This window comes from Cetorhinus maximus, unplaced genomic scaffold (assembly GCF_964194155.1).
Source record: "Cetorhinus maximus unplaced genomic scaffold, sCetMax3.hap1.1 HAP1_SCAFFOLD_698, whole genome shotgun sequence".
NCBI lineage: Eukaryota > Metazoa > Chordata > Chondrichthyes > Lamniformes > Cetorhinidae > Cetorhinus > Cetorhinus maximus.
The window spans coordinates 112,303-131,037 of NW_027596640.1; the positions used below are offsets into that span (position 1 = coordinate 112,303).

Here is an 18,735-nt window from a genome sequence, read left to right on the forward strand (position 1 = left end):
GACGTGCTCACGTTTCTTCTTCCAAAAGGTACACAGAGAGCGCTCTGTGATCAGCAGCCTGAAGGAAGAAGACGGCTCAGTAAAGTCATCACGGTCCGACATTGTGAGGATCAGCAAATCCCTTTATGCCGGATTGTATGACGTCAAGCCCACGGACAGCACGGCCTCCCAGTCCTTCCTGTCCTCTATCACGGAGGTCTTAGACCACAGTACGCGGGAGAGCCTGGACAAACCGCTAACTCCTGACGAACTGACTAAGGCCCTCGAGTCCTTCGAGAAGAGTAAAACCCCCGGAAGCGACGGCTTGCCGACGGAGTTGTATTCGGCTCTGTGGGACTTGATCGGGCCAGACCTGCTAGGAGTGTACGAGAGTATGCTCCTGGCCGGTAGTATGTCAGAATCCATGAGGAAAGGCATCATCACCCTCATCTACAAGCACAAGGGGGAAAGGGAGGAAATTAGAAATTGGCGACCCATTTCACTGTTGAATGTGGACTATAAGATTCTGTCCAAGGTCATCGCCAACCGGGTCAAATCCGCTGTGGAATTGGTGATTCACCCTGACCAGACCTGCTCTGTGCCAGGCAGGAAGATCTCTGACAGCCTGGCGCTGCTCAGGGATACGATTGCCTATGTACAGGACAGGGGGGTGGATACCTGCCTCATCAGCTTGGATCAGGAGAAGGCCTTTGACAGAATATCGCACACCTACATGAGGGATGTGCTCTCCAAAATGGGCTTTGGGGAGGGAATTCGAAATTGGATCCAACTGCTCTACACTAACAGCAGTAGCGCAGTCTCAATCAACGGGTGGGAAACAGATAGCTTTCCGATTAAATCTGGAGTCAGGCAGGGCTGTCCTCTCTCGCCTGTCCTTTTCGTGTGTTGCATAGAACCCTTTGCCGAGTCCATCAGGAAGGATCCGGGCATAAGAGGAGTGACGATCCCAGGCAGTGGAGGCACTCAGGTAAAAGCCTCCCTGTACATGGACGACGTCGCCGTCTTCTGCTCGGATCCGCTGTCGGTGCGCAGACTGATGCACATCTGCGACCAGTTCGAACTGGCCTCGGGAGCCAAGGTAAATCGTGGGAAGAGCGAGGCCATGTTCTTTGGGAACTGGGCTGACCGATCCTTTGTCCCCTTCACTGTCAGGGCTGACGGCCTGAAGGTGCTGGGGATATGGTTCGGAGGGACCGGGGCATGCGTTAGAAACTGGAAGGAGCGAGTGGCTATGGTGAAAAGGAAACTGGGCATGTGGGAGCGACGCTCCCTCTCCATTGCGGGTAAGAACCTGGTCATCAGGTGTGAGGTACTCTCGCTGTTGCTGTACGTGGCGCAGGTCTGGCCCATTCCAAACTCCTGCGCGACGGCGATCACTCGAGCCATCTTCCGCTTTATCTGGAGGTCGAAAATGGATCGTGTCCGCAGGGACGCGATGTACAAGCCTCTAGATAAAGGGGGAAAAAAGGTGCCCAACATCGCCCTCATACTGATGGCCACCTTTGTGTGCGGCTGCATCAAGCGGTGCGTAGACCCTCAGTACGCAAACACCAAGTGTCACTACGTGCTGAGGTTCTACCTGTCCCCGGTGTTGCGAAGGATGGGTCTGGCCACGCTGCCGCGGAACGCTCCAAGTAGTTGGACCGTGCCGTACCACCTGTCCCTGGTGGAAAAATTGATGCAGAAAAACACCTTTGACCACAAGTCCATCAGGCAGTGGTCAGCACGTAACGTCCTAGAGGCCCTGAGGGATAAGGAGAGGGTGGACCCTGTGGGATGGTTCCCCGAGCAGACTGTCAAAGTCATTTGGCAGAATGCCTCATCACCAGAACTTTCCAACAAGCACCAAGACGTAGCTTGGCTGGTGGTGAGAAAGGCCCTCCCCGTCAGATCCTTCCTACACGCCAGGAAGCTCACCCCCTCTGCACGTTGCCCTCGAGGTGGCTGTGGTGGGGAAGAGACCGTTGTCCACCTCCTTGTGGATTGTGCCTTTGCAAAGAAAGTCTGGAGAGAGATGCAGTGGTTGCTGTCGAGGTTCATCCCGAGCAGTTCTGTGACACAGGACTCTGTGCTCTACGGGCTGTTCCCAGGGACACACACCGAGACAAACATCGACTGCAGCTGGAGGATCATCAACTCGGTGAAAGAGGCGCTTTGGTCTGCCCGAAACTTGTTGGTCTTCCAGCACAAAGAGTTGTCCCCGACCGATTGTTGCGGACTGGCACAATCCAAAGTCCAGGACTACGTGCTGAGGGACGCACTAAAGCTTGGGGCAGCTGCCGCAAAGGCGCAATGGGGAAGGGTCGCTGTCTAAGACCTTTCTACCACAGTGCACCGAGAGACTGGGAACTGTTTAGAGCCCCTCGGGCTGTACAGATCAAAATGAAAGGCTGTAAATGATTGTAATATTGTTTGTACTGATGCACCTGCTGATACATTTTGTAAAAGTTTAACCTGGATTGTACCCTTGTAATGTTGTTTTTGAAATGGTGTGGAATGTGATTGAAGATATTTTATGAATAAAGTCTATTTTAACAAAAAAAAAAAAAAAATCTGTTCTTATCAGTTTAATATCTGATACGTCCCTTATCTGGGGACCATATATTAAATTGATTTTTGGAGCAGGGAGATGGAATAGGGGCTTGCTCCGTCCACTCCACGCATCGACCCGGTATTGCAGTATCTCTGGGAACGGTGCACCCTCCCCTTTCCAGGGGATTTTCAATGCTAAAAATAGTTTTCTTACAAACATCTGCTTTCTTTACTTCTCAACATGTACATGTTCCAAAATCCAACTTTCTTTCTCTCTCTCTCTCTCTCTCTCTCTCACTCACTCACCCGCAGCAGCTACACACAAAAAACACGCACTCTCACCCAACACTCGCCGGCAGGGCCGGCAGCAGATCCCTGATGGAAACAGTAAAGGATGCCAAGCTGCACGACGTCTTCAGCAACCCTGCAGACGGAGCGCAGCGTAGATACACCTGGTCGCGGCCAGACGGGTCCATTCGTTCCAGGATAGACTTCCTGTTTGTGTCCCGTGCATTCACAGTCAAATCCACCGAGGTCAAGCCGGTGTTCTTCTCTGACCACTGCCTCCTACTGGCGGACTGCCACTTGGAGGAAGACCTGAGGGTGGGCAGGGGGGCATGGAAGCTAAATGTGCAACTGCTGACCCCAGAGAACATTGAGGAGCTCAAGAGGGATTACAAAGGTTGGAGAACTGTGAAACCTCTCTTTGAGTCCCTGACACACTGGTGGGAAGCGATCAAGGGAAGCATCAAGAGGTTTTTCATCCTCAAAGGCACCCAGAAAGCTAGAAAGGAACAGAGGGAAATGTCCCGACTCCAGAAAAAGATGCAGAATCTGCTGCGGCTGCAGTCGATGGGGGTCGATGTCAAGGAGGAGCTCCAAGAGGTGAAGGGCCAGCAAGCCTCGCACTTTGCCTCGGAGGCCTCCAAGATCATCTTCCGTTCCAGAGTCCACTCCGTGGAGCAGGATGAGACGTGCTCACGTTTCTTCTTCCAAAAGGTACACAGAGAGCGCTCTGTGATCAGCAGCCTGAAGGAAGAAGACGGCTCAGTAAAGTCATCACGGTCCGACATTCTGAGGATCAGCAAATCCTTTTATGCCGGACTGTATGACGTGAAGCCCACGGACAGCACGGCCTCCCAGTCCTTCCTGTCCTCTATCACGGAGGTCTTAGACCACAGTACGCGGGAGAGCCTGGACAAACCGCTAACTCCTGACGAACTGACTAAGGCCCTCGAGTCCTTCGAGAAGAGTAAAACCCCCGGAAGCGACGGCTTGCCGGCGGAGTTGTATTGGGCTCTGTGGGACTTGATCGGGCCAGACCTGCTAGGAGTGTACGAGAGTATGCTCCTGGCCGGTAGTATGTCAGAATCCATGAGGAAAGGCATCATCACCCTCATCTACAAGCACAAGGGGGAAAGGGAGGAAATTAGAAATTGGCGACCCATTTCACTGTTGAATGCGGACTATAAGATTCTGTCCAAGGTCATCGCCAACCGGGTCAAATCCGCTGTGGAATTGGTGATTCACCCTGACCAGACCTGCTCTGTGCCAGGCAGGAAGATCTCTGACAGCCTGGCGCTGCTCAGGGATACGATTGCCTATGTACAGGACAGGGGTGTGGATACCTGCCTCATCAGCTTGGATCAGGAGAAGGCCTTTGACAGAATATCGCACACCTACATGGGGGATGTGCTCTCCAAAATGGGCTTTTGGGAGGGAATTCGAAATTGGATCCAACTGCTCTACACTAACATCAGTAGCGCAGTCTCAATCAATGGGTGGGAAACAGATAGCTTTCCGATTAAATCTGGAGTCAGGCAGGGCTGTCCTCTCTCGCCTGTCCTTTTCGTGTGTTGCATAGAACCCTTTGCCGAGTCCATCAGGAAGGATCCGGGCATAAGAGGAGTGACGATCCCAGGCAGTGGAGGCACTCAGGTAAAAGCCTCCCTGTACATGGACGACGTCGCCGTCTTCTGCTCGGATCCGCTGTCGGTGCGCAGACTGATGCACATCTGCGACCAGTTCGAACTGGCCTCGGGAGCCAAGGTAAATCGTGGGAAGAGCGAGGCCATGTTCTTTGGGAACTGGGCTGACCGATCCTTTGTCCCCTTCACTGTCAGGGCTGACGGCCTGAAGGTGCTGGGGATATGGTTCGGAGGGACCGGGGCATGCGTTAGAAACTGGAAGGAGCGAGTGGCTATGGTGAAGAGGAAACTGGGCATGTGGGATCGACGCTCCCTCTCCATTGCGGGTAAGAACCTGGTCATCAGGTGTGAGGTACTCTCGCTGTTGCTGTACGTGGCGCAGGTCTGGCCCATTCCAGACTCCTGCGCGACGGCGATAACTCGAGCCATCTTCCGCTTTATCTGGAGGTCGAAAATGGATCGTGTCCGCAGGGACGCGATGTACAAGCCTCTAGATAAAGGGGGAAAAAAGGTGCCCAACATCGCCCTCATACTGATGGCCACCTTTGTGTGCGGCTGCATCAAGCGGTGCGTAGACCCTCAGTACGCAAACACCAAGTGTCACTACGTGCTGAGGTTCTACCTGTCCCCGGTGTTGCGAAGGATGGGTCTGGCCACGCTGCCGCGGAACGCTCCAAGTAGTTGGACCGTGCCGTACCACCTGTCCCTGGTGGAAAAATTGATGCAGAAAAACACCTTTGACCACAAGTCCATCAGGCAGTGGTCAGCACGTAACGTCCTAGAGGCCCTGAGGGATAAGGAGAGGGTGGACCCTGTGGGATGGTTCCCCGAGCAGACTGTCAAAGTCATTTGGCAGAATGCCTCATCGCCAGAACTTTCCAACAAGCACCAAGACGTAGCTTGGCTGGTGGTGAGAAAGGCCCTCCCCGTCAGATCCTTCCTACACGCCAGGAAGCTCACCCCCTCTGCACGTTGCCCTCGAGGTGGCTGTGGTGGGGAAGAGACCGTTGTCCACCTCCTTGTGGATTGTGCCTTTGCAAAGAAAGTCTGGAGAGAGATGCAGTGGTTGCTGTCGAGGTTCATCCCGAGCAGTTCTGTGACACAGGACTCTGTGCTCTACGGGCTGTTCCCAGGGACACACACCGAGACAAACATCGACTGCAGCTGGAGGATCATCAACTCGGTGAAAGAGGCGCTTTGGTCTGCCCGAAACTTGTTGGTCTTCCAGCACAAAGAGTTGTCCCCGACCGATTGTTGCGGACTGGCACAATCCAAAGTCCAGGACTACGTGCTGAGGGACGCACTAAAGCTTGGGGCAGCTGCCGCAAAGGCGCAATGGGGAAGGGTCGCTGTCTAAGACCTTTCTACCACAGCGCACCGAGAGACTGGGAACTGTTTAGAGCCCCTCGGGCTGTACAGATCAAAATGAAAGGCTGTAAATGATTGTAATATTGTTTGTACTGATGCACCTGGTGATACATTTTGTAAAAGTTTAACCTGGATTGTACCCTTGTAATGTTGTTTTTGAAATGGTTTGGAATGTGATTGAAGATATTTTATGAATAAAGTATATTTTTACAAAAAAAAAAAAAATCTGTTCTTATCAGTTTAATATCTGATACGTCCCTTATCTGGGGACCATATATTAAATTGATTTTTGGAGCAGGGAGATGGAATAGGGGCTTGCTCCGTCCACTCCACGCATCGACCCGGTATTGCAGTATCTCTGGGAACGGTGCACCCTCCCCTTTCCAGGGGATTTTCAATGCTAAAAATAGTTTTCTTACAAACATCTGCTTTCTTTACTTCTCAACATGTACATGTTCCAAAATCCAACTTTCTTTCTTTCTCTCTCTCTCTCTCTCTCTCTCTTACTCACTCACTCACCCGCAGCAGCTACACACAAAAAACACGCACTCTCACCCAACACTCGCCGGCAGGGCCGGCAGCAGATTGGACGCTACGTCCAGATCCCTGATGGAAACAGTAAAGGATGCCAAGCTGCACGACGTCTTCAGCAACCCTGCAGACGGAGCGCAGCGTAGATACACCTGGTCGCGGCCAGACGGGTCCATTCGTTCCAGGATAGACTTCCTGTTTGTGTCCCGTGCATTCACAGTCAGATCCACCGAGGTCAAGCCGGTGTTCTTCTCTGACCACTGCCTCCTACTGGCGGACTGCCACTTGGAGAAGGACCTGAGGGTGGGCAGGGGGGCATGGAAGCTAAATGTGCAACTGCTGACCCCAGAGAACATTGAGGAGCTCAAGAGGGATTACAAAGGTTGGAGAACCGTGAAACCCCTCTTTGAGTCCCTGACACACTGGTGGGAAGCGATCAAGGGAAGCATCAAGAGGTTTTTCATCCGCAAAGGCACCCAGAAAGCTAGAAAGGAACAGAGGGAAATGTCCCGACTCCAGAAAAAGATGCAGAATCTGCTGCGGCTGCAGTCGATGGGTGTCGATGTCAAGGAGGAGCTCCAAGAGGTGAAGGGCCAGCAAGCCTCGCACTTTGCCTCGGAGGCCTCCAAGATCATCTTCCGTTCCAGAGTCCGCTCCGTGGAGCAGGATGAGACGTGCTCACGTTTCTTCTTCCAAAAGGTACACAGAGAGCGCTCTGTGATCAGCAGCCTGAAGGAAGAAGACGGCTCAGAAAAGTCATCACGGTCCGACATTCTGAGGATCAGCAAATCCTTTTATGCCGGACTGTATGACGTGAAGCCCACGGACAGCACGGCCTCCCAGTCCTTCCTGTCCTCTATCACGGAGGTCTTAGACCACAGTACGCGGGAGAGCCTGGACAAACCGCTAACTCCTGACGAACTGACTAAGGCCCTCGAGTCCTTCGAGAAGAATAAAAACCCCGGAAGCGACGGCTTGCCGGCGGAGTTGTATTCGGCTCTGTGGGACTTGATCGGCCCAGACCTGCTAGGAGTGTACGAGAGTATGCTCCTGACCGGTAGTATGTCAGAATCCATGAGGAAAGGCATCATCACCCTCATCTACAAGCACAAGGGGGAAAGGGAGGAAATTAGAAATTGGCGACCCATTTCACTGTTGAATGTGGACTATAAGATTCTGTCCAAGGTCATCGCCAACCGGGTCAAATCCGCTGTGGAATTGGTGATTCACCCTGACCAGACCTGCTCTGTGCCAGGCAGGAAGATCTCTGACAGCCTGGCACTGCTCAGGGATACGTTTGCCTATGTACAGGACAGGGGTGTGGATACCTGCCTCATCAGCTTGGATCAGGAGAAGGCCTTTGACAGAATATCGCACACCTACATGGGGGATGTGCTCTCCAAAATGGGGTTTGGGGAGGGAATTCGAAATTGGATCCAACTGCTCTACACTAACATCAGTAGCGCAGTCTCAATCAATGGGTGGGAAACGGATAGCTTTCCGATTAAATCTGGAGTCAGGCAGGGCTGTCCTCTCTCGCCTGTCCTTTTCGTGTGTTGCATAGAACCCTTTGCCGAGTCCATCAGGAAGGATCCGGGCATAAGAGGAGTGACGATCCCAGGCAGTGGAGGCACTCAGGTAAAAGCCTCCCTGTACATGGACGACGTCGCCGTCTTCTGCTCGGATCCGCTGTCGGTGCGCAGACTGATGCACATCTGCGACCAGTTCGAACTGGCCTCGGGAGCCAAGGTAAATCGTGGGAAGAGCGAGGCCATGTTCTTTGGGAACTGGGCTGACCGATCCTTTGTCCCCTTCACTGTCAGGGCTGACGGCCTGAAGGTGCTGGGGATATGGTTCGGAGGGACCGGGGCATGCGTTAGAAACTGGAAGGAGCGAGTGGCTATGGTGAAGAGGAAACTGGGCATGTGGGAGCGACGCTCCCTCTCCATTGCGGGTAAGAACCTGGTCATCAGGTGTGAGGTACTCTCGCTGTTGCTGTACGTGGCGCAGGTCTGGCCCATTCCAGACTCCTGCGCGACGGCGATCACTCGAGCCATCTTCCGCTTTATCTGGAGGTCGAAAATGGATCGTGTCCGCAGGGACGCGATCTACAAGCCTCTAGATAAAGGGGGAAAAAACGTGCCCAACATCGCCCTCATACTGATGGCCACCTTTGTGTGCGGCTGCATCAAGCGGTGCGTAGACCCTCAGTACGCAAACACCAAGCGTCACTACGTGCTGAGGTTCTACCTGTCCCCGGTGTTGCGAAGGATGGGTCTGGCCACGCTGCCGCGGAACGCTCCAAGTAGTTGGACCGTGCCGTACCACCTGTCCCTGGTGGAAAAATTGATGCAGAAAAACACCTTTGACCACAAGTCCATCAGGCAGTGGTCAGCACGTAACGTCCTAGAGGCCCTGAGGGATAAGGAGAGGGTGGACCCTGTGGGATGGTTCCCCGAGCAGACTGTCAAAGTCATTTGGCAGAATGCCTCATCGCCAGAACTTTCCAACAAGCACCAAGACGTAGCTTGGCTGGTGGTGAGAAAGGCCCTCCCCGTCAGATCCTTCCTACACGCCAGGAAGCTCACCCCCTCTGCACGTTGCCCTCGAGGTGGCTGTGGTGGGGAAGAGACCGTTGTCCACCTCCTTGTGGATTGTGCCTTTGCAAAGAAAGTCTGGAGAGAGATGCAGTGGTTGCTGTCGAGGTTCATCCCGAGCAGTTCTGTGACACAGGACTCTGTGCTCTACGGGCTGTTCCCAGGGACACACACCGAGACAAACATCGACTGCAGCTGGAGGATCATCAACTCGGTGAAAGAGGCGCTTTGGTCTGCCCGAAACTTGTTGGTCTTCCAGCACAAAGAGTTGTCCCCGACCGATTGTTGCGGACTGGCACAATCCAAAGTCCAGGACTACGTGCTGAGGGACGCACTAAAGCTTGGGGCAGCTGCCGCAAAGGCGCAATGGGGAAGGGTCGCTGTCTAAGACCTTTCTACCACAGCGCACCGAGAGACTGGGAACTGTTTAGAGCCCCTCGGGCTGTACAGATCAAAATGAAAGGCTGTAAATGATTGTAATATTGTTTGTACTGATGCACCTGGTGATACATTTTGTAAAAGTTTAACCTGGATTGTACCCTTGTAATGTTGTTTTTGAAATGGTTTGGAATGTGATTGAAGATATTTTATGAATAAAGTATATTTTTACAAAAAAAAAAAAAAAAATCTGTTCTTATCAGTTTAATATCTGATACGTCCCTTATCTGGGGACCATATATTAAATTGATTTTTGGAGCAGGGAGATGGAATAGGGGCTTGCTCCGTCCACTCCACGCATCGACCCGGTATTGCAGTATCTCTGGGAACGGTGCACCCTCCCCTTTCCAGGGGATTTTCAATGCTAAAAATAGTTTTCTTACAAACATCTGCTTTCTTTACTTCTCAACATGTACATGTTCCAAAATCCAACTTTCTTTGGAAAAACTCAGCAAGTCTGGCAGCATCGGCGGAGAAGAAATCAGTCAACGTTTCGAGCCCTCATGGCCCTTCAGCAGAACTGAAGCATAGTTTCAACAAGGGAGAAATATAAATTGGTTTAAGGTGGGTGGGGGGGAAGAGACACATTGAGGGTGTGGTGTGAGCAGATAATCAAAAGATGTCAGAGACAAAAGGGTCAAAGAGGTGTTGAAGGTGGTGGTCTTTGTCTGAGAAAAGTGCTAATTAAGAATGCAAGACAGGATATTCAAAGTACAGCTCTAGTGGGGGTGGGGTGGAAAGACTAAAGGTCTTTAGTCATTCTTAATTAGCACTTTTCTCAGACAAAGACCACCACCTTCAACACCTCTTTGACCCTTTTGTCTCTGACATCTTTTGATTATCTGCTCACACTACACCCTCAATGTGTCTCTTCCCCCCCCACCCACCTTAAACCAATTTATATTTCTCCCTTGTTGAAACTATGCTTCAGTTCTGCTGAAGGGCCATGAGGGCTCGAAACGTTGACTGGTTTCTTCTCCGCCGATGCTGCCAGACTTGCTGAGTTTTTCCAGGTAATTCTGTTTTTATTTTGTTTTGGATTTCCAGCATCCGCAGTAGCTTTTAGCTTTTTGTTTTTATCCAACTTTCTTTCTTTCTCTCTCTCTCTCTCTCTCTCTCACTCACTCACCCGCAGCAGCTACACACAAAAAACACGCACGCTCACCCAACACTCACAGACAGCACTCTCATCTCACAAACACTCTACCTCACTTATACAAAAACAGCTTTCACTTGCAAATACACCTCTCAAACACTCTCTCAGCTGCACCTTTCGCCTCACAACATTTTAAACCAGCTCTCTGCTGCCGCTGCCGCTGCTGCTGCTGACACAGCAACAATCAAAACACACACTCCTCAAAGCTCACACACTTTACACAGCTACTCCGAAACCTCTACATCCACATTCACACAATCCTTACATTGCACAAGGAGCCCATTCCGCCCGTCGTGCCTGCACCAGCTCTCCCGGTGAACATTTCACCTCGTGCCTTTCTCCTGCCTTCTCCACGTAACCCGGCACATGCTTTCTTTTCAAATAATCATCTCATTCCCTCTTCAATTGAACCTGCCTCCGCCGCGCTATCAGGTGGTGCATTCCAGACCCTGACCGCTCGCTGCTCCTATCGCTTTTGCTTCTTTTGCCAGTTACTTTAAACCTGTGCCCTCTCCTTCTCGATCCTTGCCCCGGTGCAAACAGTTTCTCCCTATCTACTCTCTCCAGACCCCTCATGATTTTCAATACCTCTATCAAGTCTCCTCTCAGACTTCTTTTCCCCAAGGAATACAGTCCCAACTTCTCCAATCTTACTTCATAACTCAACTTCCTCGCCCCTGGAACCAAACTCGTAAACCTCTTCTGCACTCTCTCCAATGCCTCCACTACCTTCCTAAAATGCAAGTCAAAATGCAATCCGTCAGAGTCGGCATGGCTTTACGAAGAGTAAATCGTGTTTGACTAATTTGCTAGAGTTCTTTGAAGATGTGACAAGCAAAGTGGATAACGGGGATCCTGTAGATGTAGTATGTCTGGACTTCCAGAAGGCATTTGATAAGGTGCCGCACAAAAGATTAATACACAAGATAAGATCACACGCAGCTAAGGGTAATATATTAGCTTGGATAGAGGATTGGCTAACCAACAGAAAGCAGAGAGTCAAGATAAATGGGTCTTTTGTGGATGCCAAGCTGTAACTAGTGGGGTGCCACAGGGTTCGGTCCTCGGGCCCCAACTATTTACTTGGATTCAGGAGTAGAAGGTACTATAGCTAAATTTGCAGATGACACCAAAATAGGTGGGAAAGTAAGTTGCAATGAAGAAATAAGAAATTTACAAATGGATATGGACAGGTTAGGTGAATGGGCCAAAATTTGGCAGATGGAGTTTAACTAAGTTAAATAAGTTTAATAAGTGTGCGGTTATCCATTTTGGTCAGAAGAATAAAAAGGCGACTTATTATTCAAATGGAGAGAAACTTCAGAAATGCTTCAGCACAGAGGGATCTGGGTGTCCTCGCGCACGAATCGCTGAAAGCTAGTATGCAGGTACAGCAGGTAACAAGGAAGGCGAATGGAATCGCTTCTCGGCCTTTTGGCTAAGATCAAGTGTTGCAGGGGCGACACCATGGTCCTACCAAGGCAAGGTCGGGATGGAAGGGCTATAACCAATCGCAATCGAAATCCATACCGTGGGTTACCTATCACCGTCCGAGTCACGGTGAACCACAGCGAAGGAGGATCACCTATGGATCGGGGCTTCTTCACCAGGAGGATCCTGTTGAAGGCGTGCGGCTTCCAAGCTACGGAGATCTTCACCCTGCACGACTCCCGCAAAGGCGGTTATTTTGACGTGACGTTCAAGCGGGTGGCAGACTGCTTCCGGCTCCTGAGGGTGTTCGAGGAGAAGAGAGACCTGCCGGAGATGAAGATCCTGACGGCGGAGCCGCACTTCTCTCTGCCGTTGCAACGGGAACGTGAGGTGATGGTGCATGTGTACAACCCCTTCGTCCCTGTCGCCGACGTGGTCACCTTCCTCACCAGGTACTTCGATAAGGTGGGGAGCGGCACCGAGATTCGAGACGACTTGGGGATCTGGACAGGCAAACGCCTGTTTAAGGTCACGCTAAAGACCGATGGTAAGGGAGCCATTTTCCACCCTCCTTCCAGTTTCGCTATCGGGGGAAACCGGGGCTACCTGGTCTACGCTGGGCAACCCAAGCATTGTCGCTCATGCGGCAAGGCTGGTCATGTGGCGGCCAACTGCAGCGCCTCCCTCTGCAAGATCTGCAAACAGGAAGGGCACCAGACAAAAGACTGCAAACAGGCCAAGTGCTGCAACCTGTGTGGCGAGGCAAGTCACCTCTACAGGACCTGCCCCAAACGCTGCCGTACTTACGCACAGGCAGCCAAAGCCGACCAGGGGGAAGCAGAAGAAATGTTCCGTGTCACTCCAACCACCAAGGCCCCCAGGGAGCTCAACGGGACAAAGGAGGACACAGAGAGAGACAAGGTGGAGAAAGAGATTGAGGCAACAGAGAGCCAATCAACAGCACTACCCCCTGAACCTCCCAGTCCTCAGGACAGCGAATCAATGGAGGAGGAGGCAGCAGTGGAAAAGCAACAGGGGGAGTGGCGGACGGTGAAGAAGAAGGAAAGTAAGAGGGAGCGAAGAAGAAGCAAAGGCGTTTCCCAGAGAAGCGGCAAGAGGCGTCTCCCATCCGACACGGATGACAAGGGCAGCAGCTCTTCGGATGATGAAGTGCCAGAGCGGCACCGACAGAAGAGGCGGCAAAGCTCCAGGGCGTTGGAGGACGAGACACCCGAGCTCCAGAAAATTGGAGACAACAAGGAGACCAGCGCACCCCAACTTTGCCTGCAACCTGAGGAGGCCAGTGCACCACAGCCCCTGGAATCTGGGAGCAGTGAGGCAATCATCGCACCCCAGCTCCAGGAAGCCGGGAACAGCAACACCCCAGAGGGGGTGAGTTTTGGAGAAGCTTCTCCAGCAAAGGTCATCTCAAAACCCGCTCTCTACGTGAACCTCCAGATGCCACCGGAGCAGAACACGGCCAAGGAGATCTACCTCAGCCCATCCAAAGTGAAGGAATTTGAGCTCACTACGGGTATGAAGGAGCAGACTAAAGGTCTGGGACTCTCAGAGACAGTGGGTTTGGTAGGAGAATAAATGCTTTAAAATGGGTTTAAAGATTGTATCCATAAATGTGCGTAGCATTAAATCTACTACGCGATGTGTTGCGACCTTGGACTACCTAGCCAAGGTCAAAGCTGACCTGTTGTTTCTGCAGGAGTGTGCGATACCGCACCTCAGCTCCTACAGGCAATGATCACGATGGTGGTCCCACGGGCCATCGATCTGGTCGGGCGGAAACGACTCTCGTTCCTCCGGCCTGGGTATTCTGCTGCAGGGAGGCAACTTCACCGTCTCCGAGGTCAAGGAGGTGGTGGGCGGGCGACTCCTGGTAGCAGACGTAATGTACAAGAACGCTCCACTCCGGTTAATTAACGTGTATGGCCCGGCACAAGGGGCTGAGCGGCTGGAGGTTTTTCAGCAGCTCCCACTGCTGCTGGCGACCTCCAGGCCGGTCATTCTGGGCGGGGACTTCAACTGCATCATCGATGCGGCTGGACGATCCGGCAGGGCCGGAAGCAGATTGGACGCTACGTCCAGATCCCTGATGGAAACAGTTAAGGATGCCAAGCTGCACGACGTCTTCAGCAACCCTGCAGACGGAGCGCAGCGTAGATACACCTGGTCGCGGCCAGACGGGTCCATTCGTTCCAGGATAGACTTCCTCTTTGTGTCCCGTGCATTCACAGTCAGCTCCACCGAGGTCAAGCCGGTGTTCTTCTCTGACCACTGCCTCCTACTGGCGGACTGCCACTTGGAGGAAGACCTGAGGGTGGGCAGGGGGGCATGGAAGCTAAATGTGCAACTGCTGACCCCAGAGAACATTGAGGAGCTCAAGAGGGATTACAAAGGTTGGAGAACCGTGAAACCCCTCTTTGAGTCCCTGACACACTGGTGGGAAGTGATCAAGGGAAGCATCAAGAGGTTCTTCATCCTCAAAGGCACCCAGAAAGCTAGAAAGGAACAGAGGGAAATGTCCCGACTCCAGAAAAAGATGCAGAATCTGCTGCGGCTGCAGTCGATGGGGGTCGATGTCAAGGAGGAGCTCCAAGAGGTGAAGGGCCAGCAAGCCTCGCACTTTGCCTCGGAGGCCTCCAAGATCATCTTCCGTTCCAGAGTCCGCTCCGTGGAGCAGGATGAGACGTGCTCACGTTTCTTCTTCCAAAAGGTACACAGAGAGCGCTCTGTGATCAGCAGCCTGAAGGAAGAAGACGGCTCAGTAAAGTCATCACGGTCCGACATTCTGAGGATCAGCAAATCCTCTTATGCCGGACTGTATGACGTGAAGCCCACGGACAGCACGGCTTCCCAGTCCTTCCTGTCCTCTATCACGGAGGTCTTAGACCACAGTACGCGGGAGAGCCTGGACAAACCGCTAACTCCTGACGAACTGACTAAGGCCCTCGAGTCCTTCGAGAAGAGTAAATCTCCCCAGAAGCGACGGCTTGCCGGTGGAGTTATATTCGGCTCTGTGGGACTTGATCGGCCCAGACCTGCTAGGAGTGTACGAGAGTATGCTCCTGGCCGGCAGTATGTCAGAATCCATGAGGAAAGGCATCATCACCCTCATGTACAAGCACAAGGAAGAAAGGGAGGAAATTAGAAATTGGCGACCCATTTCACTGTTGAATGTGGACTATAAGATTCTGTCCAAGGTCATCGCCAAGCGGGTCAAATCCGCTCTGGAATTGGTGATACACCCTGACCAGACCTGCACTGTGCCGGGCAGGAAGATCTCTGACAGCCTGGCGCTGCTCAGTGATACGATTGCCTATGTACAGGACAGGGGTGTGGATACCTGCCTCATCAGCCTGGATTAGGAGAAAGCCTTTGACAGAATATCGCACACCTACATGGTGGATGTGCTCTCAAAATGGGGTTTGGGGAGGGAATTCGCAATTGGATCCAGTTGGATCCTACTCTACACTAACATCAGTAGCGCAGTCTCAATCAATGGGTGGGAATCAGATAGCTTTCCAATTATATCTGGAGTCAGGCAGGGCTGTCCTCTCTCGCCTGTTCTTTGCCGAGTCCATCAGGAAGGATCCGGGCATTAGAGGAGTTACGATCCCAGGCAGTGGAGGCACTCAGATCAAAGCCTCCCTGTACATGGACGATGTCGCCGTCTTCTGTTCTGATCCGCTGTCGGTGTGCAGACTGATCCACATCTGCGACCAGTTCGAACTGGACTCGGGAGCCAAGGTAAATCGTGGGAAGAGCGAGGCCATGTTCTTTGGGAACTGGGCTGACCGATCCTTTGTCCCCTTCACCGTCAGTGCTGACGGCCTGAAGGTGCTGGGGATATGGTTCAGAGGGACCGGGGTATGCGTTAGAAACTGGAAGGATCCAGTGTCTATGGTGAAAAGGAAACTGGGAATCTGGGAGCGACGCTTCCTCTCCGTTGCGGGTAAGAACCTGGTCATCAGGTGTGAGGCACTCTCGCTGTTGCTGTACATGGCGCAGGTCTGGCCCATTCCAGACTGCTGCGCGATGGCGATCACCCGAGCCATCTTCCCCTTTATCTGGAGGTCGAAAATGGATCGTGTCCGCAGGGACGCGCTGTATAAGCCTCTAGATAAAGGGGGAATAAACGTGCCCAACATCGCCCTCATACTGATGGCCACCTTTGTGTGCGGCTGCATCAAGCGGTGCGTAGACCCTCAGTACGCAAACACCAAGTGTCACTACGTGCTGAGGTTCTACCTGTCCCCGGTGTTGCGAAGGATGGGTCTGGCCACGCTGCCGCGGAACGCTCCAAGTAGTTGGACCGTGCCGTACCACCTGTCCCTGGTGGAAAAATTGATGCAGAAAAACACCTTTGACCACAAGTCCATCAGGCAGTGGTCAGCACGTAACGTCCTAGAGGCCCTGAGGGATAAGGAGAGGGTGGACCCTGTGGGATGGTTCCCCGAGCAGACTGTCAAAGTCATTTGGCAGAATGCCTCATCGCCAGAACTTTCCAACAAGCACCAAGACGTAGCTTGGCTGGTGGTGAGAAAGGCCCTCCCCGTCAGATCCTTCCTACACGCCAGGAAGCTCACCCCCTCTGCACGTTGCCCTCGAGGTGGCTGTGGTGGGGAAGAGACCGTTGTCCACCTCCTTGTGGATTGTGCCTTTGCAAAGAAAGTCTGGAGAGAGATGCAGTGGTTTCTGTCGAGGTTCATCCCGAGCAGTTCTGTGACACAGGACTCTATGCTCTACGGGCTGTTCCCAGGGACACACACCGAGACAAACATCGACTGCAGCTGGAGGATCATCAACTCGGTGAAAGACGCTCTTTGGTCTGCCCGAAACTTGTTGGTCTTCCAGCACAAAGAGTTGTCCCCGACCGAGTGTTGCGGACTGGCACATTCCAAGGCCGAGGACTACGTGCTGAGGGACGCACTAAAGCTTGGGGCAGCTGCCGCAAAGGCGCAATGGGGAAGGGTCGCTGTCTAAGACCCTTCTGCCACAGTGTACCGAGGGACTGGGAACTGTTTAGAGCCCCTCGGGCTGTACAGCTCACAATAAATGTACGCCCTTTGTTTTGATCATTTCCGATTTCATGATCTATCTCTAAATCACAAAATCTTGATACTGCTTTGTGATGTCACAGAATTTTTTACAGTGTGGAAGGAGGCCATTCGGCCTATCAAGTCTGCACTGGGTCTCTGAAAGAGCCTTCCACCTAGTCCTACTCCCCTGCCTCATCCCCGTAACCTTGCACATTCTGTCTTTTCAGGTAACGATCCAATTCCCTTCTGAATACCTCGATCGAATATGCCTCCAGCACCCTCTCAGGAATTTTGTTCCAGACTCCAACCACCCTCTGGGTGAATTAATCTTTCCTCACATCACATTTACTCCTTTTGCCAATTATTTTGAATCTGTGCCCTCTAGTCCTTGATGTTCACTTGAGTGGAAACAGTTTCTCACGATTTACCTTGTCCATATCTCTCAGGATCTTGAATACCTCCACCAACTCTCCTCACAGCCTTCTTTTCTCCAAGGAAAACAGTCCCATCCTCTCCAATCTATCCTCATAGCTACAGTTCTTCATCCCGGGAATCATTCTTGTGAATCTCCTCTGTACCCTCTCCAATGTCTTCACATCCTTCCTCAAGTATGGCGCCCAGAACTGGACGCAGTATTCCAGATGAGGCCTAATTAGTGTCTTATACGAGTTCAACATGACCTCCTTACTCTTGTACTCAATGCCCCTATTAATAAAGCCTAAGATACTATCTGCTTTATTAACTGCTCTCAACACGTCCTGCCATCTTCAATGGCCTATGTACGTCTGAGTTCCCTCTGTTTGTGCACCTCTTTTAGAGGCTCTTCCTTTATTTTATGCTGTCTCACCATATTCTTCCTGCCAAAATGGATCACCTCACACTTCTGTACATTGAACTTCATCTGCCACTTGTCTGCTCAATCCACCAACACGTTGAAAGAACCGAGGAATACTCTGGTACAAAAGTTCAACACTCGGAGTCCAGATGCAATATTCAAGTGGTTCCTTTATTACGCATGCGGGGAGCAAACACTGGGCAATCCAGGCACTTCTCCACCGAGGTTCAAATGAGCACAGTTTATATATCTTTTATTATCAGTAACTTAATAGTATTAATTAGACAAAGGCCACAGCACAATGACCCCCTGGTTGACTGAGACCTGATCCCTTTGTTGGACGTACATTATTCACGCGTGTCCGATACTAACTGGGAGCCGGGGTTCCCTTGTATCCTGAGCGGGTGTGATGGTTTCCTCTGTGGGTAATTTCTAATATACAACCCTCCGTTCGGTTGTACCCACATTTGTCCAGCACCACCCCCGTTCCAACTGGTTGGGAGCAAATTGTGAGGCTACCTTTCCTCCTGCACCCACTCAGTGATACCCCGTGTATGCCCTCATTCTTGCGTATGGCATGCATATCTATGGGGTAGTACCGGAGGGAGTCATTGTCTCGGATTAACCCAATGTTCTCCACTTGATACTGAGGGTGTGGGCCCGTGTCTGCTGTGACTGAGGGGATTGCCCATACCTATCACGTTCATTTGGTTTGAGGTGCACTTCTGAATCACCGCATACACCCTGGTCACTCCTTTCAATGTACATGCGTCGATGACGCCTGGGTTCTTGGCCATCCCCCACTACCGGGCACTGTTGATCCAGCCCGGTACCTCCCCCCTTTGGATCTGGCCCAGATTGTGTC

At 52.1% G+C, this 18,735-nt stretch overlaps 3 pseudogenes; all 3 read left to right on the forward strand.

Moving 5' to 3' along the window:
• Positions 1-2,524: 2,524 nt before the first annotated feature.
• LOC144674556 (U2 spliceosomal RNA) lies at positions 2,525-2,705 on the forward strand (annotated as a pseudogene).
• Positions 2,706-6,029: 3,324 nt separating this feature from the next.
• LOC144674561 (U2 spliceosomal RNA) lies at positions 6,030-6,206 on the forward strand (annotated as a pseudogene).
• Positions 6,207-9,556: 3,350 nt separating this feature from the next.
• On the forward strand, positions 9,557-9,736 carry LOC144674560 (U2 spliceosomal RNA; annotated as a pseudogene).
• The last annotated feature ends 8,999 nt before the right edge of the window (positions 9,737-18,735 follow it).